The sequence below is a fragment of the Ursus maritimus genome, unplaced genomic scaffold, assembly GCF_017311325.1.
Source record: "Ursus maritimus isolate PB19 unplaced genomic scaffold, ASM1731132v1 scaffold_34, whole genome shotgun sequence".
Lineage (NCBI taxonomy): Eukaryota > Metazoa > Chordata > Mammalia > Carnivora > Ursidae > Ursus > Ursus maritimus.
The window spans coordinates 15,358,018-15,384,177 of record NW_024426008.1 but is presented as its reverse complement, the minus strand read 5'-3'; the positions used below and the strand labels follow the sequence as shown (position 1 = coordinate 15,384,177).

The following is a 26,160-nucleotide window of genomic DNA, read 5'->3' as shown; positions in this document are numbered from 1 at the left end:
GTTGTGTGGTGTGACCTATTCTTTTTTTTTCTTTTTTTTTTTTTTTTAATTTATTTGACAGAGAGGAGCAGCCTGCAAGAGAGGGAACACAAGCAGGGGGAGTGGGAGAGGAAGAAGCAGGCTCCCAGTGGATCAGGGAGCCCGATGTGGGGCTCGATCCCAGGACCCTGGAATTAGGCCCTGAGCCAAAGGCAGACACTTAACGACTGAGCCACCCAGGTGCCCCAGTGTGACCTATTCTACCTATCAAAATCAAAAATAAGAGGGTGAGAGCTATCCTACAGAAATCCTACTGTTCTCAAGCCATTGCTGGAGTTCTTCTTCCTGTTATTTAGGAAAAAAAATGAAATAAAGTACTCTTCTGCACTTAAATATTCACAAAAACCCAGAAGTTCTTAGTAATAATTCTATCAGAACATATATTTTGTCTTACCCTATATTCAATAAGTGTGGTTCTCGAACTGCAGTGTGTACCAAATCACCCATAGGGTTTCTAAAAACAGAGTGTTGGATCCTGCCCCAGAGTTTCTGATTCAGCTGGTCTGGGATAAGGCCTGAACATTTCCAATTTCTGACAAGTTCCCAGTTGATGTTGCCGCTGCCGGTCCAAGGACCACACGTTGAAAAATATTGCTCGGAAATAGTAACAGCTAACTTTTATTGGGTACTTTCCACATTCTGACTGCACTCTGTGAATTCCTTACTTGTGTTAGCCCTTTTAATACTCTTGGCAACCCCAGGATGCAGGCACTTTTGAAGGGTAGAGGAATAGGCCACCCCAAACTATGCCTCCTGGGCACAGGTATTATTTTGAGCTGATTATTTGAGAAGCAGCAGACTGAGGCAGGAGGAGCTCTGAAGGCAGAGTAGAAGTTACCCTTTTGTAAAAGAAATTTACATTTATAAAGAAAGTCTCCATTTATAAGAGTGTTTTCCTCTGGGTATCAGGAAGAGGAGGATAACTCAGTCAGGAGGGAATCTTATCAATGGGGAAGGCCCCAGGTTTAAACCCGCCTAATAGCTTTATCTGTGTTTATCATGCATTTCCTAATAACTTCCCTGTAACCTGTCTCTGCACACCTTTCTTTCATCTGGAGCTGAAGATGGTATTGAAGTCAGAGTTCGGAGCACCTGCAGAGAGTGACTCATTTTCCCCTGGGGATCTCTCCTGCATCGTGAGGCACACATGTGAATAAACTTCCGTTTGTTTTTCTCCTACTCATTTGTCTTTTTTTACAGGGATCTGAGCGAGAACCAGAAGACAGGGAATGTTATTTTTCCTCCTCGGTGACATTATTACAAATGAAGAAACTGAGGGTTGAGAAAGTCAAATCACTCAACTCAAGGTCACTCAGCCAATAAGTGGTGGACTTAGGACGAACCCGGAATCATATCAGATAATGATTTGCTGTGATCTTGCTGGTACTGAATTCCTACCTGCAAGCACACCACCAGTCCAGAAACCGTGGAACACTGACAGCACTTTGTTGGTATGTTTCGTGACTAATGTTGTCTTGTTCTGATGTGAACGTTGTTCTTTGGGAAAACATTCATATCTTTAGATAGAAATTTACTTTCTCCCCCAATGAATATTTCTGACGATAGAGAAATTGCCAAACCTGCTGACTCATAACAAAAATAAAGAGCATCTACTATTTAGTCTAAGGCTTGTCATTTTGGGAGGTGGTGGGAGGAAAGATAGATTGCCACCCACTGTTGATCATTTCCACTTTATTTTATTCAATGGCATTTATAGTACTGTGTATGGAGGCGGTCTTAATAACTTTGTGGAGATCATTCCTTTAATTGTACAGATGGCTCTGCTCGATGTTTAAGGCATCTTGGGGGACAAGAGTACAATCCTGACTCAGGGGAACTTGGCCATGTAAATCACTTTGTTTTAAGGGTTTTGGCCTCTGAACCTCTAAAACGGACACCCACTTTATTGGCTTGTTAACTCATTTCTGTGGTCACTGAAGGCCCAAGCTACGACTTCATGCCTGACCACACATTAAGGATTTTTTATTGCTTGTTTTCTTGGCTTTTGGCCTGTTCTCTTCTCTCCGTCCATAACCACGTATGTATGATGTCCAGAATATTCTCCCTGTCTCTGTCTCTGTCTGTCTCTCACACACACACACACATACACATGTGTAGCATTTTTCATGGATAAGTTAGGTCAGAAATATTTCTTTTTTTTTTTTTAAGGTTTATTTGTTTTAGAGAGAGAGCACAGGAGCAGGGGGAGGGGCAGAGGGAGAGACAGAATCCTCAAGTAGACTCTCCGCTGAGCATGGAGCCTGACATAGGCCTTGATCCCTGCACCCTGAGATCATGACCTGAGCGAAATCAAGAGTCAGCAGCTTAACCAACTGAACCACCCAGGCGCCCCAGGTCAGAAATATTTCTGTGTTCTGCAGCTAAGTACAAAACATCTTCTCTGACCATGGCCATGTCGTGTTTCATTTTAAAATTATCTTCCCAGGATATAATGGGCAGAAGGGCCATCATCACTTGGCAATAAAGTTTCCTGTAATTATACTCTCATTATCAAGGAGAAAACATTAATGCCCAATATGCTTTTAATTTAATGCCAGTTTTCACACATGAGGACATTGCAAGTATCTACAATTCTTCTGCTGATTAAGCTTTCATTGTAATCCTGAACATAACTACAAAAAGGAACTGCATTTTGAGACAAACCATGAAAATTAGCTTAAAAATGAGCCACACTAAAACAAGAATATACTACTACACCTCTGAAAGGTTACAAGATTTACTAAAAATTATCAGTAAGGGATTGTACATAAGAGACTCCTTTACTCACCAGCCCAATATCCTCACATTTTTACCCACATTTAAGGGGAGTTGGTGATGGCCTAAAATGTTTCTAAGCACTGATGGTATAATTTTTCTGTTTATCATACATCCAGTATTAATCTATTTTACTTATTTTTCTTGTTTATTCTGTCTCCTTCCACAAGCTCTGTGAGCAGGGGTTTTCATCTGTTTTGCTTGCTCCTCTATCCTCAATACCTAAATAGTGCCTGACACACACGAGGCATTAAATAGACACTCGAGTGGAACGCCTGGGTGGCTTAGTCGGTTAGGCGTCCAACTCTTAATCTCAGCTCAGGTCTTGATCTCAGGGTAGTTAAGTTCAAGCCCTGTGGGGAGCCTACTTAAAAAAAAAATGAAAATAAAAAAACACTCTAGTGAATAGATAATAAATGAATCAGGGGATAGATGAAATGTATTGGCTTAATATTCTTCATCAGAACTGAAAAACAGTTTAAAAGAACCTGTAGTAAGTTATGTAGGATGAGTAGTAATACAATGGGGTAGAGATAGTTCCTTTATCTCTGAGAACTAAATTCCTTTCAAGAGGGAAATGGGATGAGTTTACCCAGGCTGTGTTAAATATCTGAAAAGGTAAGTCAGACAGGGGAAGACAAATATGTTATCACTATGTGTGGAATCTAAAAAAGCAAGACTCAGAAACAGAGAGTAGAATGGGGGTTGCCAGGAGCTGAAGACAGGGGAAATTGGGGAGATGTTGGTCAAAGGGTACGAACTTGCACTTTGAAGATAAATTGTGGGGGATGTAATACACAGCTTTGTGATTATAGTGAACAAACTGTATTATGTATTTGTAAGTTGTTAAGAGACTAGATCTTAAATGTTCTCATCACAAAAAAGAAGTGATAATTATGTGACATGATGGGGGTGTTAGCTATATTTAGTGACAGTGACAATCATATGGCAATACATGAGTGTATCAAATCAATACGTGTACACCTTAAACATGTACAGTGTTAAATGTCAGTTATAGCTCAATTAAAAAAAAGAAAATAGGCAACAAATATTGAGGGAAAATTTTGTTAAATAGATTATTTTAAAAGTACGTATAGTTTAATCATTGTTTATGTACTATTTTCTTCCCTTTAAAATTAAATAATGTGGATGGAAAGAACAGACTGCACAAATGAATAGTTTCTGGACAGTTCAGACAACAAAAGAATGATTTGTAATATATGCCAAAAACAATATGGCATTTAATCACAGCACAGATTTAGAAAGGCAAATCACTTGTCACCGTATCACGAGGAGTTCAAGTAATTAGGTGATGTATTGCTTATCTATTGCTGAATAACAAATTACCCCCAAATTTAGCAGCTTAAAGCAATCATTTATTATCTCACAGTTTTTGTAGGTCAGGAATCCAGGAGCAGCTTAACTTGGTGATTCTGGCTCGGGGTCTCCGAACTCATTTGCGAAAGCTGCCATAACAAAGTACCACAGACTGAGTAGCTCAAATAATAGAAGCTTATTTTCTCACAGTTCTGGGCGCTAAAAGCCTAAGATCAAGGTGCTGGCAGGGTTGGTTTTCTCTGAGGTCTTTCTGCTTGGCTTGTGGATGACCACCATCCCCCTACTACTTCAGTGGCTGCCCCTCTGTGGACACCGACCTTGCTGTTTCTTTTTGAGTGCAAATCACCTCTTCTTATGAGGATACCACTGGGATTAGATTAGGTCCCACCCTAATGGCCTCATTTTAGTTTAAGGGCCTCTTGGACGGCCCTCTCCAAATACAGTCACATTTGAGGTAATGGGAATTAGGACATCAACATATGAATTTTGAGGAGACACAAGTAAGTCCACAACAATCTTTCATGAGATTGTAGTCAGCTCTTGATTGGGGCTGCTGTTACACCTGACAGATTGACTGGGGCCTAGTGACCTTCCAAGCACCCTCATGTGGTTATTGGAAGGCCTCACTGTTCCTTGCTGGCTGATAGCTAGAGATTTCAGTCCTGCCACCAGGGCTTCTCCAAAGGCAGGCCAACTGGTGTCATGACATGGCTACTGGCTTCTCCCAGAGCTAGTGATCTGAGAGGGAGGGAGGAAGAGGGAGAAAGAGCAACCAAGATGGGATATTCGGTCTTTTTATAATCTAATTTTAGGACCATTACTTCTGCATATTTCATTAGTCACACTGACCAACCCTGGTAAAATGTGGGAGAGGACCATACAAGGGTATGGATACCAGGAGACAGAATCATTGGTGGTCATCTTGAGGCTGGCTACCACAGTTGGATTAAAAATAAAAATTCATGTATTCTGCAAAAATTTATATATTTATGTTACGTAAAACACTCTGATCAGTTCATGAAATATGACATTGAAATGTTTTTAGTGCCTGTGATAGAGATTATGCTTTCTGGGATTGAATTATTTTCACTAAGGAGACATTTGAAGTTCTTTGTCAAATAAATTTGTTAATGTTGTGAAGATTAGTGCCCTAGGGTGAATTCTAAATAAAAACCACCAGGAGTTAGCATAGTAGTCGACTCCAGCCTCTGGTGCTAAAATAAAATGACTAGGTTTTTTATTTTGTTTTGTTTTTTAGGTTTCAATAAATTTAAATCAACTTTATTGGGATATAATTTGCATATAATAAGCTCCATCTATTTAAAAGGTACAAGCTTCCAATTACAAAATAAGTAAGTCACAGAGAAAAAAAAGTACAGCATAGGGAATTTTAAAATATAATAAATAAAAAAAGGTACACTTCGATGAGTTTTAACAAATGTATATTTTGTGAAACCACTACCATGATCAATATACAGAACATTTCTATTACCCCAAAAGTTCTCTCTATCAGGCAAACCCTGATCTGCTTCCTGTCAGTATAGTTTAGTTTATATTTTCTAGAATATCTTGTTGGTTGTGTTTCTGTGGAGAATCCTGACTAATAGTCTTGAGTCTTAGTTCAATATTTTCAAAGCCAACTTTAAAATATCCAACAGGGTGTACTATTGGGAGTTTCAACTCAATAAGTGCCAAGTGAATTTTTTCCCATTTTATTCATCCATTGACTTATTCAGTCAACAAGAACTTATGGGATGTCTATTATGTGCTAGGTAGGTATGCAGAGTAGGATTCTAGCCTCAGTTCACTGAGTAGAGTCAACAGATATGGTACAAAAATTAAGCATCACTATTCCCTGTGACAAGAACCCTAACAGAAATGTGTAGGGCAGAGTGGTAGTTTGGAGGGCATGGAGGTGCACTCTACAGGGGTGAGAGTAGGGGCTGCCAGTACAGAAGATTTCCTGATCGATAGGCTTGACAGGGAGGGGTTCACCAGCTGGGCAGGTAAGATGAGCTGATGGGGGAAATATTTTCAGCAAAGCAAAAAGCATGTACAAAGACAGTGCACGAAATAGCTGTGGTAATTAAAGTAGCTACGTGTTCAAGAATTGCAAGGGTTTGGGGCGCCTGGGTGGCACAGCGGTTAAGTGTCTGCCTTTGGCTCAGGGCGTGATCCGGGCGTTGTGGGATCGAGCCCCACATCAGGCTCCTCTGCTATGAGCCTGCTTCTTCCTCTCCCACTCCCCCTGCTTGTGTTCCCTCTCTCGCTGGCTGTCTCTGTCTCTCAAAAAAATAAATAAAATCTTAAAAAAAAAAAAAAAAGAATTGCAGGGGTTCACCGTGAATTCCAAATATGATGAACCTAAAATTATTGAGGTATAAGCGTTCCCAGTTTTTTCTACCTGTGTGCCTATTAAAAGGAGTTTTGGTATAACTCCTTAGTCCCTTTCCGTCTCCTGCCCTCCAAGGAGGTCCTGCTCTGTCACTACAGTTTGTGAGATAAGAGGAAGGGAGGGAGGGAGGGAGGGAGGGAGGGATAATAACAATAATAATAATAATAATAATAGGAAGGAAGGGAGGGAGGGATAATAATAATAATAGGAAGGAAGGGAGGGAGGGATAATAATAATAATAATAATAATAATAATAATAATAATGAGGAGGAGGAGGAGGAGGAGGAGGAGGAGAAATAACTAGTATTTTTTCAGCATGCCCTTTGTGCCAGGCCCTAGTCTAAGCATTTTATATGTATTAACTCATGTAATCTTTACAACCATGTGAAGCAGATATTTGTCCCATTTTACATATGAGAAAGCTGAAGAACAGACATTGAATACATTGCCCAAGTTCTCATAACCTGTCAATGCCAGAGTCAATATTCAAATTCAAGTAGTTTATACTGCCTATATATAAATTGTATGTACATATATACATACACACACATATACATACATATGTATAAATGATGATATGATTTATTATAAGGAATTGGCTCACATGATTATGGAGGCTGGTAAGTCCCAAGTTCTGCAGTTGGCAAGCTGGGGACCCCAGGGAGCTGATGGTGTAGTTTCAGTTTGAAGGCTGGCAGCCTCAAGGCTCAGAAAGGGCCGATGTTTCCATCTGAGTCTGAAGGTGGCAAAAAACCCGTGTCCTAGCTTCAAGGTAGCCAGGAGGAAGGAATTCTCTCTTATTCAGCATTTTTGCTCTATTTAGACTTTTAACTGATTGGATGAAGCCCACCCATATTAAGGAAGGCAGCTGCTTTACTCAATCTATCCATTCAAGACATTAGCAACCAGAAACACCATCAAACACACCCCTGTTCATGTCTGACCAGATGTCTGGTTGCCTGTGGCCCAGTCAAGTTGATGCAAAATTAACTATCACAAAAACTAAAGCCCATAGAGAGCTGGTAGCACTTTACAGAGGAGAGGGTTAAAACTATAAGAAGATTTTGCAGGCCAAGTAGGAATGTCTAATAAAAGGAGGGGCTGGTGGGGCGCCTGGGTGGCACAGCGGTTAAGCGTCTGCCTTCGGCTCAGGGCGTGATCCCGGCGTTACGGGATCGAGTCCCACATCAGGCTCCGCTATGAGCCTGCTTCTTCCTCTCCCACTCCCCCTACTTGTGTTCCCTCTCTCGCTGGCTATCTCTATCTCTGTCGAATAAATAAATAAAATCTTTAAAAAAAAAAAAAAAAAGGAGGGGCTGGAATATTTCCTTAGAATCCTTACCAAGGCAAAGGCAATGGGAAGTTAATTCTTACCCATAGAATGATGAAATCGAAGTAGATGACTTTGAAGGCTCTTCCAGGTCTAAAAATTCCATTCTCTCCTCAATCTGAGGTTTCAAATCTGAGTAAATGGGAACATTAAGAGAAATGAGTAATGTCAGTTTTAGAGGGAAATGATATCTTGTTATTTACTAGTTGGGTGGAAAACTACTTATTCACAAGATTTTTAATTCTCCCGGAAATGTTACTAGGGTTCTACAAGACATAGTCTTCTGAAACTACTAATTTTATTTGCTTTCATTGTATTGTTGAGGTCATGATTTATTATTAGGTCCTTTGTAGAAAATTCTTTCCTTCAAGCAGAAGTACCTGCAAAGGAGCTGGTGCAGCCACTCCGGAAGACAGTGTGGAGGTTCCTGAAAAAGTTAACAGTAGAGCTACCCTATGACCCAGCAACTGCACTTCTAGGTATTTACCCAAAGGATACAAATGTAGTGATCCGAAGGGGCACTTGCACAGCAATGTTCCTAGCAGCAATGTCCACAATAGCCGAACCATTAAAGGACCTCAGATGTCCATCAATAGATGAATGGATAAAGAAAATGTGGTATAGATATATACAATGGAATATTACTCAGCCATCAAGAAAATGAGATCTTACCATTTGCAATGACATGGATGGATGGAACTAGAGCGTATTACGCTAAGTGAAATAAGTCAGTCAGAGAAAGACAGTTCTCATATGATTTCACTCATATGTGCAATTTAAGAAACAAAACAGAGGATCATAGGGGAAGGGAAGGAAAAATAAAATAAGATGAAATCAGACAAACTATAAGAGACTCTTAACTATAGAAAACCAACTGAGGGTTGCCAGAGGGGAGGTGGGTGGGGGGATGGGGTAAATGGGTGATGGGCATTAATGAGGGCATGTGATGTAATGAGCACTGGGTGTTATATGTTCAACTGATGAATCACTGAACTCTACCCTGAAACTAATAACACACCATATGTTAATTAATTGAATTTAAATTAAAAAAAAAATGAAGTACCTGCAAAGGACACAAAGAGGAAGTGGTCAAAGTACGAGTTAAAAATCCTGGACTATATGGTGCTATGGAAGCCAAAGGAAGAAGTAAATCAAGAAGGAAGGGATCAGGGCAAGATTGTTTGCTCCAGAGAGGTTAAGGCTGATGAGGTGTTGGGCTAAGTCTATCAGATTTGGTGATTAAGATATTGAGCTCAGTTTTTGTTGAGGACTGAAAGTCATGGGAACCTGAGCAAACAGACTTCTGTTGTTGCCCTGATATGATGACATTGACAAGGATTCAGCAATCAGAGTATTTAAAAGGTTTCTATCAATGATTAGCAGTTTGAGGATGTGAGCAGGAAGGTAGAGGGCCTGGAGGGATGGAGTAGGGGGGGGCGTGTCCAGTACTTGCGTTCGAAGGTTTAAATGGTGCCAGTGGATTCAAGGATTGCAGTTTGTTAGAAAAAAACAGCATTGGCATATCTGACTGTGGGATTTTGTTTCAGAAAGGAGGCAAATGAAGTGAGAAGGCTAATAGAGGATTCAGAAGATTTTCAAACTGTGATCCCTGTTTCAACTTGGTAAGTGTGTCAGAGTCAGGCCAATCTGTGCTGATCCTAATACCTTCCCCCACTAAACATCACAGATGCTTGACTTTGATCAGTTTCAGATATTAGGGCTCTATGCTGGGCATCTTCTGTTTGCCACCCAGGTCCACTCTCCACCTATGACCTGGGAGACTGAGCGGTAAGGACTCCATCAATGAGTTATCATGTCCTCTGGCTTCAGTTTAGATTTGGCCATGAGGGAACACACGTGTGAGATTGGAGGGAGGGAAAATGTGAGGGAGACATTTATTTCTCTGGTTCCCTTCCTACAGAGTCGTCTTATTCTCTCCCCTTCAGGCCTACCGGTGGTAATGACACCCGGCTTTCTCAGCCCTTTGTGATTTCTCTATACTCTGCCACACCTTTGAAATTGCCTGTATAAGTTATTCTGCATATGCTTTACTTCCTCAAATTACCCGAGTTGAGTGTTCCATCTGGAGCCTGTCTGACACAAGTTTTATATAAGATTTCATTATAAAAAGTTGTCATCACTGAAAAGATGTTTGGAACCAGTAGACTGGGACAGAGGTTGGCAAACTTTTTTTCTAAAGAACCCGATAGTAAATATTTTTGGTTATGCAGGTCATACAATATCACACAATGTCACCACTCCTAGACTCTGCTGTTTTAGGGAGAAAACCCCTATAGATGTTAAGTAAATCAGTGAGTGTGACTATGTTTCAATAAAACTTTATTTACAAAGACCAGGCAGTGGGTTTTCCTTTTGGCCTATATAGGCTGTGGTTTTGCTGATCCCTCATCTAGGACAAGCAGTCTTCTGTCTAATCTATGAAGGTGGTTCTCAATCTGGGAAGATTTTGCCCCCTAGGGGATGTTTGGTAATGTCTGGGGACATTTATCACAACTGGAAGGAGGGGGATACTGGCATCTACGGGGAAGAGGCCAGGGATACCACTAACTTTTCTACACAGAGCAATTACCCAACAACAATTATTCTGCCCACGACAAATAATTATCCTGTCTCAAATAACAACACTGCTGAGGTTGAGAAATTTGGTCTTGAAGAGGTTAAGTAGATTGTCAATCTGCTCACCATGTCAATGCGACTTAGTGAAAAGAGTCACAGAATTAATTCTATAGCTGTTTTATTTTTTTCTGGCTCCAATTTTAACATTATTTTACAGTACTTCTTAGAAAACTGGGATACAATGCATTTATAGGAAATGTGATGGTGTTCTTATTAATTTTTTCATCCCTCAAGTCATCAGGCATATTAATCTACCTTAACTTACTGTTTTGTCCCTAAGTGTCTTTTGGATAGTGAAAGTGTTCATGCTTCTTTTAGCAAAATTGTATCTGTCTGGCATCCTGAAGCTATGTCTTGGATGTCCTTGGCTTGTTAGTTCAGAGTAAGGACTACCTGGTGAAAGGGTTACATTTGGTCCAAAGAAATAATTATGAACATGGTGTAAGTTTGGGGGTGTGGGTGTGGGGGTGGGGTTGAGTAAGCAGAGCCTGAGAAAGAGGGTGTGTTGTCTTTGTGCCCAAGTCAGCGAGCGGGCTAGTGGAGAAAGAGGCCATTAATGAAGGTCTCAGGAGTTGGGAGAGGCGGGACATTTTATTCACAGGGAAAGGGAAGGAGAATGATAGTTGGAAAAATGAATGGTTAGGAAAGGTATGTCAGGGGAATGTGGCCCTGAGCTGGTTCTTTTTTTTTTTTTTTTTTTTTTTAAGATTTTTTATTTATTTATTTGACAGAGAGAGACAGCCAGCGAGAGAGGGAACACAGGCAGGGGGAGTGGGAGAGGAAGAAGCAGGCTCCCAGCAGACAAGCCTGATATGGGGCTCGATCCCAGAACGCCGGGATCACGCCCTGAGCCAAAGGTAGTTGCTTAACGACTGAGCCACCCAGGAGCCCCAGCGAGCTGGTTCTTTTGATTAGAATCTTCCAGGGCTCTGTGTTTCGGACTGGCCACCTTAACATTTCAGAAGGGGAAGGAGAGGAAAGGATAATTCTGACATGACTTATTGTACTGTGAGTTTTAAATGAACCTATATATTATCCCCAAACTACTAAACCAGAGCAAAATTGCAACATTTGTATTCCCTGAATTGAACTGATATTTCTTTTGATTAATGTCCTTGTTTAATGACAGGAGAACACATATTCCGCCGCCACACCCCCCCAACACACACGTTGTCAATTAGTGGACAAGTTGAAGACAAGGACACATGGAGTTTTGTGTCTGGGTGACATCATAGTTTTGTTCAGCTGAACAGCCTGGCAGTGGCCTTGAAGAGATGCTTAACTTTTGGAAATCACTTTTTTATTGCAACCAAAGCTATTAAGTTTAAAGGTCCATAAAGATGAGATAAACAGTCATAGAGGCCTTCGAAACTCATACAGTGTGTCAAAGGATTTAATCACTGTCACTTAAATATGGTGATGGTAAAGCCATGTCCATACACTGGCAAAAATCAAATCATCGTCTGTTTAATAGGGGACAGAAGTTTGGAGAACGGTGGATGAGATGTTACTTATATGTGATATCAGAGTTGTTTTTGCAAGCTTTTCAAGGGAACACTCTGACCTTAGTGTACTACAGTGGAAAACAGCCCTATATCTTTTTATTCTTAAAATTGATTTTAGAGCTCCTGTTTTCCTAGTAGGCACTTTTATCATCGTCTAATTTGTAGATTGACAATCCTTGTAAGATCAGTTTAGACTAATTCTAACCCTGAAAACGAATGAAAGAAATGCAAGAGAGACACTCAACCAAATTGAGCCAATGTATTACATACACAATTTAATTATAAAATCCTGGCTAATACTGGTTATCTCCTGTGTGCCAGGCAATATACTAAACAGTTTACATGGGTTACTATTTTAATTCTCCTGATTGACTGGGGGGTATGTACATTCATCGTCACCCTCATTTTACAGATGGAGAACACTGAGGTATGAAAGCATTACATCAGTGTCTCAACATCACACAGGAAGTGTTTCTGTTGGAATTTGCACGCCGGCAATTTAATTTCACAGCCTGTACTTAACCACTTTTTTATAATGTTTTCCTCCTCTATGTTTTTGGCAGTGAATATGAGAAGATAATTTTGAGCGCATTTTGGTAAGTTAGATATTAATAACCCAGGTAATTTAATTATCTGTCTGTAGTACAAACAAGCTTTTTGGTCTCAGGGAAATCGCAGAAACTTGCATCAGTAAAATGAGGGATTTTTCTGAATGGTTTCTAAACTGTGTTTTCTACTTTTAGTATGATTCCAAGAGAGTGTGATAGATGTTTTTTAACCATATCCTTCAGTCAAATGGTCATCCTTTTAGTATTAAATTATTTGGAATAGACACTTCCCAAATTTGGAAGAGTTTCTCAGTTCTTCATTGGCCTCTTTGGTTGATGTTTAGATGGAATTAGAAACTCCACAGCAAAAAGGGAGAATATTGTGTAAATCATTCCTCTTTGTTAAAGGGGTGTTTGGCCAGTATAGAAAACTCACAGAATTTTGGAACTGTAAAGGGCCATGGTCTAACCCATTCACATTACAGATGAGGAAGCTGAAAACCAGAGAGGTTCAGGGACAAGTCCAAATTCACAAGGCTGGCTTGTAGTAGAGCTCGCTACAATTATCTAGATTCAGACGCCAGGCCTCTTCCAGCACATCACGATCAATCACTTCTGCCTTCATTTCCCCAAGTCATGAAAAACCACTGGCCTATTTTTGTCTGGGCGGTTTAGTGGAACAGAGAGATCTGAGTTTGAATCTCAGCTCTGCTGCTTACTAGATGTGAAACACTGGGGAAAGTTAAAATGAAAATACGTGTGTGTGTGTATTCATATATGTATTTATATATAATGTCCAGGGTTTATATTAATGTTTAGGATCATCAGACTGAACCTCAGAGCCAAGTACTGACATACAATGCGAGCTGTGTTAGTATTAAGCAATATATCTGCAATTGTCGAATAAGAACGTATGGGAACAGAGGTCAACCTTGTTTGTAATTGAGGCCAGATGATAGACTGAGGCTGGTCTGCTGCGGTTTTCAGTCAGTTGAATACAGTTAAGTGGTGAGAAATCCAACATAAGAAGGGCACAGGAGGGGTGCCTGGGTGGCTCAGTCATTGGGCGTCTGCCTTCGGCTCAGGGCGTGATCCCAGCGTTATGGAATGGAGCCCGGCATCAGGCTCCTCCACTGGAGGCCTGCTTCTTCCTCTCCTACTCCCTCTGCTTGTGTTCTCTCTCTCTGGCTGTCTCTCTCTCTGTCAAATAAATAAATAAAATCTTAAAAAAAAAAAAAAAAACAAAAAAGAAGGGCACAGGAGGACGGGTGTACCAAATTCCAAAGAACCTCCCCCCTCTTCCTCCCAAATCAGTACAATGGTCACAATGAAGGGAATGGCTCCACTTTATGAAGCCATTATTATCTGTCAAGTTAAATTTGTGTTGTTGAATTTAGCATTATTAGCATTGTAGGCCTATTTGCTTTGAGTTTGTCAAGTTGTTTAGTTTTATTATAAGTGGCTTGTATCTCATTTTATATTACGTATTTACATAACATTATATGCAAGATGAAGTAAAAAATTAGATAGAAGGTGTTTTCCTTTTCAAGAACTATTCATACTTTTTTTTTTTCTGGGCATGAAAAATGCTTGATTTTCCAGTATGAGTAAAGAAAAAGAGATAAAAATGTAAAATCAAAGAAATTAGTAAAAACTTCATTATCATAAGTTGGGATGTGAAACGGCACTATAAATTCATAATGCTGTGATGCCTGGGTGGCTCAGTTGGTTAAGTGTCTGCCTTTGGCTCAGGTCATGATCCCAGGGGTCCTGGAATTGAGCCCCGTGTCAGGTTCCTTGCTCAGCAAGGAGCCTGCTTCTCCCATTGCCTGCTGCTCCTCCTGCTTGTGCCCCCTTGCTCTCTCTTTGACAAATAAATAAATAAAATCTTTTAAAAAATAAATTCATTTTAGAGAAAGAGAGAGCATGTGAAAGAGAGAGAGAGTCAGGGGAGGGGAAGAGGGAGAGAATCTTCCAAGCAGACTCCCCACTGAGTGTGGAGCCCTTTGCAGGTCTCAGTCTCACAACCCATGAGATCATGACCTGAACTGAAACCAAGAGTCAGAGGCTCAACCAACTGAGCCCCCCAGATACCCCCAAAATAACAATTCTTAATTCACAATGACATGAATGTAATCACATCATAGATGTTCATACCAGCATTGTTAAAAATAATAAAATATTGGAAACCACTAATATTCAGAAAAAAGCATGTACTCACATATAAGAGTGTCATTTAAACCTTGTTGTAGAAAAATAATTCACGATTTAGGAAAATATTTAAGATACATGATTAAGTAAAAACACAACTTATAAAATATCATGCCTATAGTATATTTCAGCCTGGCCAAAATAATATGTGTATAAATATGCAGAGAAAGAAAAGTGGATGAATACACAGTGAAATGTGAAGAGTCACTATATCTGTGTGGCAGGATTACAGGTTATTTGATTTTATTTTCTCTTTATTTTCTAATTTTCTATAGTTAGCATGAATAATTTTGTATTTCCTAAACATAAAAAAATAATGTAACAAATATTTATTAAATTAAAAATCCATATATATATATTTTTAAAGATTTTATTTATTTATTTGACAGAGACAGCCAGCGAGAGAGGGAACACAGCAGGGGGAGTGGGAGAGGAAGAAGCAGGCTCCCAGCGGAGGAGCCCGATGTGGGACTCGATCCCAGCACACCAGGATCACGCCCTGAGCCGAAGGCAGACGCTTTAACGACTGCGCTACCCAGGCGCCCCTAAAAATCCATATATTTTTTAAAATGATAGCATATAAGTGGAAAGATACATTATTTTTCAGGGTAGAGATAACACCTGTGTTCAGATTTGGATACCTTGAATAAGAAACTACTGATCTAGGGGTGCCTGGGTGGTGCAGTCGTTAAGCATCTGCCTTCAGTTCAGGGAGTGATCCCAGAGCCCTGGGATCGAGCCCCACATCAGGCTCCTCCACTATGAGCCTGCTTCTTCCTCTCCCACTCCCCCTGCTTGTGTTCCCTCTCTCGCTGGCTGTCTCTCTCTGTCAAATAAATAAATGAAATCTTAAAAAAAAAAAAAAAAGAAACTACTGACCTAGGTAAATTTTTTTAAATATTAAAGATAAGCTGAGAAGACCCCCCCCCCCAAAACTGAGGTGACTTGCCCGAGAAGACCATCTTTACCAAGCAAAGCAAAGAAAAAAAATCAAAAGTAGAAAATGTGGTTGTGGTTTTAAAATTACATTTGCATTACTTTGAAGTTAACCCGTATTCATATTTGTGTGCACAAAGCTTTTTATCTCCTCAAGCTAGAGAAAAATGGCCAGATTTGGTACAAGTGAATTTTCCATGGCCTGACGAATAAGTGACTCAAGATTGACCTCCAAGAAACTCAAGGTCTGGTCCGTGTGGATTTATAGTGATTGCGTTGCACCTCAGGAGGTATTTTCAGTGCATTGGTGTAACTAACTAGCTGGCAATTCACCATTTTAGAGAAATTCAGCCTTGCAGGGGGATCCTTCTCAAAAGTCTCCAAGTGATTTCCAAGGAGGCTGACACCATCAGTCAACAATCCTGTGGCAGCCAAGGAAAGTGCTTTGGCACATGGTGGAAGGCCTGAGTGTTTACACCAGGCATTTTAAACTCATTTTCAGCTGACTCAAAACATAAACCAAAAGTATTTGCGGGGCAACAGAATATAATTGACCACAATTTAGGGCACAAAGAAGAGAAACACCCAGTGGAGAACAGGAAAGAAGCCTCAGTAGGGAAATTATCTAATGAAGCTTCCCTAACTTTGCATCCAGAGAGCTTTATCCTGCCCTAACTCTGTGTCTGTTTTCTAACCTTATCAGACCTGAGATCTGCTCTGATTTTCTTTCAGTGTTGGCTGAACAGAGGATGCAAGGGAAAGCAAAAATAAAGGTCTCACAAAAAGCCAATAGTCATTGCCAGGGGCTGGGAAAGGGAGTGTAGGGCAGGATTGCTTAATGGGTAGGGTCTCCTTTTGGGGTGATGAAAATGTTCTGGAAGCAGATAGTGGTTATGGTTGCAAAACACTGTGTATGTACAAATTGCCACTGGATTTTACACTTGAAAATGTGAAAATGGGGTATTTTATGTTATGTGAGTTTTACCATAAGAAAAAAAATCAAGGCCTCAAATGCAGTGCACTGGAGAGAATGATACGAGGAGGGCTGGAGAGGTGGTGGCGTCATGGCTGCGGGAGGGAGATGGAGGGCGAGTGAGGGGTTATAGAGACCGGGCTGGAAACAGTGGGACTTCTGGCTCGGACCTGAGTCCTGACTTTCTTTGGTTCATCCATTTTTAGTTCTTTCTTAGCACTACTCAGCTTCTAATTCAGTTCACCCAAGATTTATACAGATGTCATAAGTGGGCTGTCTTATAGTCTAACGTAACTTATAGTTTTTTTTCCCTAAGAGTATGTTTTATTTTATTTTATTCTATTTTATGTTATTTTATTTCATTTCATTTTATATAAATGCCTTTAGGTGGGTATGCTCTCTCCAATTTCGTATGTCCACCATGGATCCCTATTATTTTATATTATTCCTGCTTCTTTAATTTATGATACATACCTGGCACATGAAAACATTTGTGTCTGCAACACCTGAGTATTTATTTATTTATTAAGATTTTATTTATTTATTTCAGAGAGAGAGTGCACGGGGTGGGGGGGGCGCAGAGGAAGAAGCACACTCCCCCTTGAGCAGGGAGCCCAATGTGGGACATGGGCTCGATCCCAGGACCCTGAGATCAGGGCTTGTGCTGAAGGCAGACGCTTAACTGACTGAGCCACTCAGGTGCCCCTGCAAAACTTGATTTTTAAGGAAAAAGCAAAGCACAATGCTAGATATAGTTTATTAAAATGGGCTCTAGTTTCAAGGAGTCTTAGGATGAAGACACAATGCAAATGGCTTATTACAACATGGGCAGGGCAAGTGCCCAAAAGCTAATGCAAATTAAGTATATTGGAAACAAAGACAAATGCAAAGATCATGTAGTATCTGACTGCCTCCCACTTCTGCTCACTGCATTAAGATTTTATTTCAGTGAAAGCAGTTAAAGAAGACAAATGGTATTTGTTAAGAAGCTGGGAAGAAATACCATCAAAGCTGTAACTAATAGTCATCAGGGCTTAACATTTTATTGTAACACACTTTTAGCTTGGGCACGAGAAGCGTTTTCCATCCTTAATGAAAACAACTTTGGCAAAATGAAAAATATATACGATTGGATTTTAGCAATAGAACAGCAATGCTCTCAGGAAATAAAGCTCTTGCTTATTGTCTCCTGTGTGCTTTACATGTGTTATTACTGATCCTCACAGCAACCCTGCAGGTTAGCGTATCAGAGGAGAACCTTGACATTAGTGAGGGGACATCTTGAACATTTCCCATTTTCAATTCCAAAATGCAGACATGGCTTTTTGGCTTTCTTGGGTCACATTTCTTTCAAGAATCAGATATTACTTGTGGATATTCTCATGTTTCATTTAAAAAACATTTCCCCCCATTAGAATTTTAGTTTTATCTCTGCTTTGATAGCCTTTTAAATAAACAAACAAACAAACCAAAATCACCTTAGTGAAAGACTCCAGAAAACACTGAGGAGAGAACAGGAGCTGGCCAAGCTAAGCTCGCTCACTCAACTGTCAAGCGTTTGTTCTAGAATATCAAACTCCTAGAACCGGCCAAACTGTGCTTATTCTTTATATATTCATATTCTACTCGCTTGAACATAAATTTGCACAGCGTGATAAATAAGTTTTATTATTCTAGATCCACAGTTTTTAAAAGTTTGAATCTTTGGACTCGGGAATTCTGCTTCTCAGAATTTATCCTAAGGAACATAATCATAAGATAGCCACAAAAAAATTACGTAAATAGTTTTAGGTAGAACAATAGTTTAGTTATAACAATAGTTTTAGTTATAATAATAGTTTTAGTTATAATAATAGTGTTAGTTAAAACTTGCAAGGTGCCACTTAGCAGCGTCTCTGAGCTCCAAATTCATCCTTCTTCGCCTTGCTTTGTGTTACTGTAGCTAAGCCCTATGGGCATTTCTTTTGCCAGCAGGCTGGATAGTCAGTTTCAGCAATAGAGGGCGCTGTAATGAAGTACCTGCAGGAAGATACTTCACGTTTCAGTCTTCCGGGTAGAAGCTGTGATAGCCCAGCAGCATTAAGGAGGAACTTGAGCTGCACCCTCGGGCCATCTCTCCCTATCAGCAGCCTCTTCGGAGCATTTTCATCCCTTTGTACCCACTAGCAATTGTGGGCCACTTCTACAGAGCACTTCTGGCCCACCCGCACAGAGCAGCTAAGGCCGACCAGCTCCTACTGAACCACACTCAGAAGCAATGATCATCTGCTTTTGCAAACTAGCGCCAGCCAGTGCTCTCCGCCTCTGCAGGCTGCTGGTGGTAGCCACGCCCCCTCCGAAGAGGGGCGGGGCCAGGAGGGCTTCTCCTACCCTCCGTTCTTCATTGTTCCTCTTTCTCAGCCTACAGGTAGCCACTCTTTTAATTTGTCATTCTGGACCCCTAGAGTCCTCTTTTTTTCTCTTTTAGTAGTTAAAGCTCTTTTGTGGACATTAACGTGCGATCTGCTTTGTATTCATTCCCATAGGTTCATCCACATACCTCTTTTCCAGACTTCCTTTTCCCTGGTCATCACATCTTTTTTTCTTAGAACGTGCAGAAATGATGCTATGTGATATACAGGCAAGTTTTTAAAAGGCCATACTGGGTTTCTCCGGAGATGCTTGTCTGGGGACCTGTCAATGCCCTTCAATCCAAGGTCATCAGGAACACCTTTATAGTTAAACAGGTTGCATTTATTACCTGTAGCAAGGAAGAATGAACATCGTGGGAACTGTGGCGTGTTTCAGTAAGAAGGTGTTAGAAAGAACCTATTATAGGATTTGGGATTTGGTTGGGTGAATGGGGAAAGGTTTAAGAAAGCATAGATTTGGTCCAGATTGGAGCTGTCAAAATGTGGGGTTAATCCTGTGGTTGGATGTTTTATAGGTGTCATAGTGGCATTTTACCTGTGGTTACAGAAAATGATGAAGTGGCCTTGTTTTATATTATCTTATCATGGTCTCAGAGTACCTTGTCTGAGGTCAGTATTCTGAGATCATTTGTGTCAAACAAGAGAATAACATGGCCTGGCTGTGGGTGTCAGATCAGTTCTGAACACGAGGATATCTCGTCTGAACATGAGTTCTTTTTCAGAGCTTTCAACTGTCATGTTAGAAGCTTGGCCACCTGGAGGAGTGACCACATAGACTGACCACATACATGTATATAGAGGGAAATGGTCCAGAGTTTAAGTCTCCAGCTATTCAAGTCTTCCAACCTGGGTGACAGACATGAGAATGATGAAGACTTTGAGATGATCTCAACCCCAGCCATTGTGTGGCCACAACTGCTGAGACCTGGATGCTGTGAGAACTGCCTAGCTGAGCTCAGTCGACCTCCAGATTCGGGAGTAAAACAACTGTCATGGATTTGCAGCACTATTTTGAGGGGATTTGTTGTGGAGCTATAGATAACTGACACAGTTGCCCTGTAAACAGTTAGCTCTATAGACCTGGAGCTCAGGAGAGAGACTTGGCCTGGGGGTATAGATTAGGATGTCCTTTAGCAAGGAGAAAATGCTTGAAATAATTGGAGCCGATGAAGTCACAAGGAAATAATGTACATTGAGAAAGGAAAAAAGGGACCTATGACAGCACCTTTGGTAACAACAGTGAGGGGATCAAAAAAAAAGAAGCAGTTGCAAGGACACTGAGAAGGAGTGGATTAGGTGATAAGATGACGTCCAAGAGAGATGAATGATGTCAAGGAAGTCAAGACTGAGTGATTCCACAAAGAATGGCATTTGCCTCAGAGTCAAATGCTATGGCGGGAGATCAAACAAGACAAGGATGAAAAGTGTCTTTTGAGTTTAGCAATGAGTTTACATTGTTGGCAAAAGTAGTTTCAGGGAAGTTGGGGGCGGGGGAGTGGTGGGGCCAGGCAGTGATGGTGGCAGAATCCAGATTGTAGAGTTAAGAAGGGAAGAGAAGAGGGGGCGCCTGGGTGCCTCAGTCGTTAAGCATCTGCCTTCAGTTCAGGGTGTGATCCCGGTGTTCTGGATCGATGCTTCATTCCCCCTTCTGATTACCCTCCCTTTCTTTATCCCTTTCTTCCTCTACTGATCTTCCTAGTTCTTATGTTCCATAGATGAGAGAAATCATATGATAGTTGTCTTTCTCTGCTTGACTTATTTCACTTAGCATTATCTCCTCCAGTGCCGTCCATGTTGCAGCAAATGTTGAGAACTCGTTCTTTCTGATAGCTGAGTAATATTCCATTGTATATATGGACCACAGCTTCTTAATCCAGTCATCTGTTGAAGGGCATCTCGGTTCCTTTCACGATTTAGCTATTGTGGACAATGCTGCTATGAACATTGGGGTGCATATGGCCCTTCTCTTCACTACGTCTGTATCTTTGGGGTAAATACCCAGTAGTGTAATGGCTGGGTCATAGAGTAGCTCAATTTTTAACTTTTTAAGGGACCTCCACACTGTTTTCCAGAGTGGCTGTACCAACTTGCATTCCCACCAACAATGTAGGAGGGATCCCCTTTCTCCACATCCTCTCCAACAATTGTTGTTTCTTGCCTTGTCTATTTTTGCCATTCTAACTGGCGTAAGGTGGTATCTCAGTGTGGTTTTGATTTGAATTTCCCTGATGGCTAAGGATTTTGAACATTTTTTCATGTGTCTGTTAGCCATTTGTATGTCTTCATTGGAAAAGTGTCTGCTCATATCTTCTGCCCATTTTTTGATTTGTTTATTTGTTTCTCGTGTATTGAGTTTGAGAAGTTCTTTGTAGATCTTGGATACCAGTCCTTTATCTATAGTATCATTTGCAAATATATTCTCCCATTCCGTGGGCTGCCTCTTAGTTTTTTTGACTGTTTCCTTGGCTGTGCAGAAACTTTTAATCTTGATGAAGTCCCATAAATTCATTTTATCTTTTGTTTCTCTTGCCTTTGGGGATGTATCATGAAAAAGGTTGCTTTGGCCGATGTCGTAGAGATTGCTGCCTATGTTCTCCTCTAGAATTTTGATGGATTCCTGTCTCACATCGAGGTCTTTCATCCATTTGGAGTTTATTTTTGTGTATGGTGTGAGAGAGTGGTCAAGTTTCATTCTTTTGCATGTAGCTGTCCAATTTTCCCAGCACCATTTATTGAAGAGACTGTCTTTTTTCCACTGGATGTTTTCTCCTGCTTTATCAAAGATTAGTTGCCCAAAGAGCCGAGGGTCCATTTCTGGGCTCTCTATTCTGTTCCATTGGTCTATGTGTCTGTTTTTGTGCCAGTACCATGCTGTCTTTGTGATCACAGCTTTGTAGTACAGCTCGAAATCAGGCATTGTGATGCCTCCAGCTTTGTTTTTCCTTTTCAACAGTTCCTTGGTGATTCAGGGCCTTTTCTGGTTCCATACAAATTTAAGGACTATTTGTTCCAGCTCTTTGAAAAATGTCATAGGTATTTTGATCGGGATAGCATTGAAAGTGTAGATTGCTCTGGGTAGCATGGACATTTTAACTATGTTAATTCTTCTGATCCATGAGCATGGAATATTTTTCCATCTTTTTGTGTCTTCTTCAATGTCTTTCAAGACGGATTTATAGGTTCTAGAATATAGATCCTTTACGTGTCTGGTTAAGTTAATTCCAAGGTAACGTATGGTTTTTGGTGCTATTGTAAATGGGATGGATTCCCTAATTTCTCTTTCTTCAGTCTCATTATTCGTGTATAGAAATGCAATTGATTTCTGAGCATTGATTTTGTATCCCGCCGGATAGAGCACCACATCAGGCTCCTCCGCTGTTCTCTCTCTCGCTGACTGTCTCTCTGTCAAATAAATAAATAAAATCTTTAAAAAAAAAAAAAGGGAAGAGAAGCGGTGAAGGAGGGGACCAAAACCTGAGCTGTTTTACTACCTCATGTTGTCTTTTTCCATACTATTTGTATGTAATTCTTTTCTACTATTCAGTAACCCACAGAACAATCACATCATGTCTTGAACCCTACAATTTCACAAGAGCATGGGTAGATTATATCTTTATGTGTATTTAGTGTTATACTTTAACCTGTAGTTTCCAGCTATAAATATATTATCCTGTGCATCTCTGTGGGTCTGTCATTATAAGCAACTCATATATCCTATTGTTTATTTCTCTTACAATTAAGATAGTTTATCATTTAAAATAGTAACCTCCACTCAGTGTTCACTGGTGCCTTGTAATTACTTCAGAAAAACAATTTCAGTTTTAAAGTTATAAACTCTTAGGCATCTCTGCAGGAGGAATAGTTTACTTTTGCCAGAGAAGTCTGGGGAAAATTATTCTAGTCATAGCCTGCTAATTCATGGCCTGATTGTCACGGCTCCCTTTCCAGTTCACCCTCCTGGGACGCTGGTGTGGAACTCTGCTTATCCAAGTGGGGGGGGGGGGGGGTCAAGGCCCCCTTGGTGATAGTGGATGAGTTGCCAGGGGGCTGTGGAGAGAAATTCTTCTCCAGAAGTTCAACCTGTAAGTTGATGTTGCTATATTGGCCTCATTTGGCTCCCTTAAGCCTCTTCTTCACCTCTTTTCCGGGGGAAATCTTACCCCATCTTTTTTATTATTTGCTCATGGTTTTCTTTTCATAGATGCGTGGGGGCAAGCACTCTGATGAGGATGGGAGTAGGGACTTTCTTTTTTTCTAATTTTTTTTTTTTTTAGATTTTATTTATTTGAGAGAGAGAAGGAGCAGGGGGAGGGGCAGAGGGAGAGGGAGAAGCAGACTCCCTGCTGAGCAGGGACCCTGATGCAGGGCTTGATCCCAGGACCTTGGGATCATGACCTAAGCCGAAGGCAGATGCTTACCGACTGAGCCACCCAGGCGCCCAGGAGAAAGGACTTTAAATGAAGAGTTTAGAGTTGAAAGGACTTGAAATTTTTATTTCAAACGTCACTTCCAAGTGAGGCTTTATACATGAACGAACACAATGAACAGATTTGGAGGATGACACGCAGCCTGCGTTTGAAACTCCAGTTGCATTCCTCAGCTACACGTGCTGTTGCGTCTTCTTACAAATCCTATGGTAGCCTTGTAAATATCACCACAGAATACACTGTAGTACTTAAAAACATTCTTCTTTTTGATGAAAAGTTTAAAATCTACTATTCTTTTTGAAAGCCATTTTTGGCATTTCTTCATATGTTCGAATGCCAGAAACCTCTAAAATGGAAAATTCCTGGATGTTCCTCAGCATCTGAGAAGGCCTGCCTGGGGCAATAACTTTGACTCTCTGTGGAAGGAATTCTGGGGTGTGGAGGATGATCTCGTGAATGCTCAGAAGGATTTGAAAAGGTAGAAAGAAAACACTGTGTATCGAGCATGTTTTTATGCTAAGCACTGTACTAGAGGCTTCATATTCTACATTTAATCCTTTATGGTATGAGGCCGAGAACACAAAGTGCTGGGAGAGAGGATCTGAGCTGTCATCAGAAGGGAAACTATGGCATGGAGGACATAAAACCGGCTTGTGATGGGGTTTGGGGTAAGGGTAGGGGAAAAAGATCTTGGCAGATTTATTCTGCACAAATACTTGTGTTATCCTCACTTAGGCTGTCTTTGTGACTTTTTCTCTGGGTTCATCTGGTTGGCAGGTGGACGCAAATGTCTTTTAGCCCTAAGGAAGGCACACAGAAGGCACGCATGAATCGTGGCTGTTTGATAGATAAAAGAAACCGAGCTTCAGAGATTTCCTGGGGGGTGTGTGTGTGTGTGTGCACGCACATGCACGCGCTTGTGCTGAACACGCCACCAATGTAAATCCGATTTTTAACTGGGAAGATGTCACGTGCTTCTGTAGTGTGGCCCAAGTGGATATATTTTTAGAAATGAAAAGTAGAGCATGTTCCAAAAGTTCTTTTCTTCTGCCATCAGGGACAGCAAGCCTTTATTTATAGTAATGTGAGGTCCCCAAATACCTTCAGCAATATTAATGGGGCAAACAGAGAAAAATTAAGCAGTTGATGATTAGATCATGGGTTATTTTACAAAGAACTTGATTTCTCTTGCCTTTGGAAAATATAGGCCTACTTTTTTCAACTGTGATTAGAACTAATTCTTTTCTAAGATTTGCTTAAAAGGAATATTCTTGCCCAGGCAGGAAGAATATGGTCAGTACAACTGACCTTGTGTCTTGCCCTTTGTGATTTAAAGAAAAATACATACATAGGTATCAGATCCTTCGAATTCAGTAATATTTATTGTACAGGAAATATATATGGAATGGAAATATGCATATAATGGAAATACACAACAATAACTAGAAAGATGTCTACTATTGAGCCACTACTCTATGCCAGATTCTTTAGGCATATTCAATACCTCATTTATATTCAAATAATCCTATAAGGTATGTATTATGATCACTATTTGTTCCAATGGAGTGTCAAAGATATTAGGTAATTATTCCAAGGACGCTAAACTGGTTAGTGGTTGAACTGGAAGTTTGAACCTGGGTTCGACTGACCCTGAAGCTTGTATTCTTTCCACTCAATCTATCCCTTAAAATCCTGACAATTACGGGGGATGACAGAATTGTATAACTAAGAAGTCCACGGCGTTTATTGTTCAATAATGTCCGTATCGAAAGAGCCATTTACTGAGCTCCTAATTTCTTTCAGGCACGACGATAAATGATGTGGAATCTAGAAATCAAAGACATGGAGTCCCTGCCCTTGTGGAACCCTTGGACAGGACGGAAAGTCTGAAAAGAATATTAGTGATTAGGATGCGGAATGTCATGGACTATCAGAAAGGTAATGGACAAGCGACTGCTGGGGCCTGGGAAAGGCCCCAGGCTCTGTGCGCATGTGGTGTGTGTGTGTTTGGGGTACGTTAAAGGGAACAGCGTGTACAAAGTCAAGGGGTTGAGAGCATATGGCTTATATGAGAAGCTGCAAATTGTTTGCATTGACTGGAAAATCGTAGTTATGGATGGCAGGGTGATGAGAAAAAGAATAAAAGTTCTTGAGAATGGTGAAACCAGGAGTTCTGCTTCTTATAATGACCATAAACTTTCAGAATTGTCTTGATAAGATAGGTATTTTCCTTCCGCTTTTGATTTCTGTCTTTTGACGACACACTGCAATAGTCATAGTATTTTCCCAAAGAGGAAATGCAGTTAGTACACAAATATATGGGGAAAATAGGGTTATTGGTCATGAAAGTAAAGAACAAAATTAACCCAACCAAAGAATAAAGCTAATGAAAATATCCGGTATTGGTAAGGACATGATGAGATAGGCATATTTCTGTTTTGCTGATTGGTCTATAAATTGATTCAAATTTTTGTATACACAATACATATTAAAATGTTCTAAATGTTTATGCCCTTTAATTCAATAGCATTAGTTTTGGAACTCTATAATAACAAAGTTATTATAAATATTTATTGCAAGTCTCTTTAATGGTGCATCGTTAGAATCAGCCTAAGTAGCGATGGTACATCATTTT

At 40.4% G+C, this 26,160-nt stretch overlaps 1 long non-coding RNA gene across 1 annotated transcript; it reads left to right on the top strand.

Annotated features, from left to right (window-relative positions):
* The first annotated feature begins 1,037 nt into the window (after positions 1-1,037).
* On the top strand, positions 1,038-25,640 carry LOC121100120. Its single transcript, XR_005831841.1, has 3 exons — positions 1,038-1,490; positions 9,425-9,499; positions 25,329-25,640. It is a non-coding gene; the product is annotated as an uncharacterized LOC121100120 (long non-coding RNA).
* The last annotated feature ends 520 nt before the right edge of the window (positions 25,641-26,160 follow it).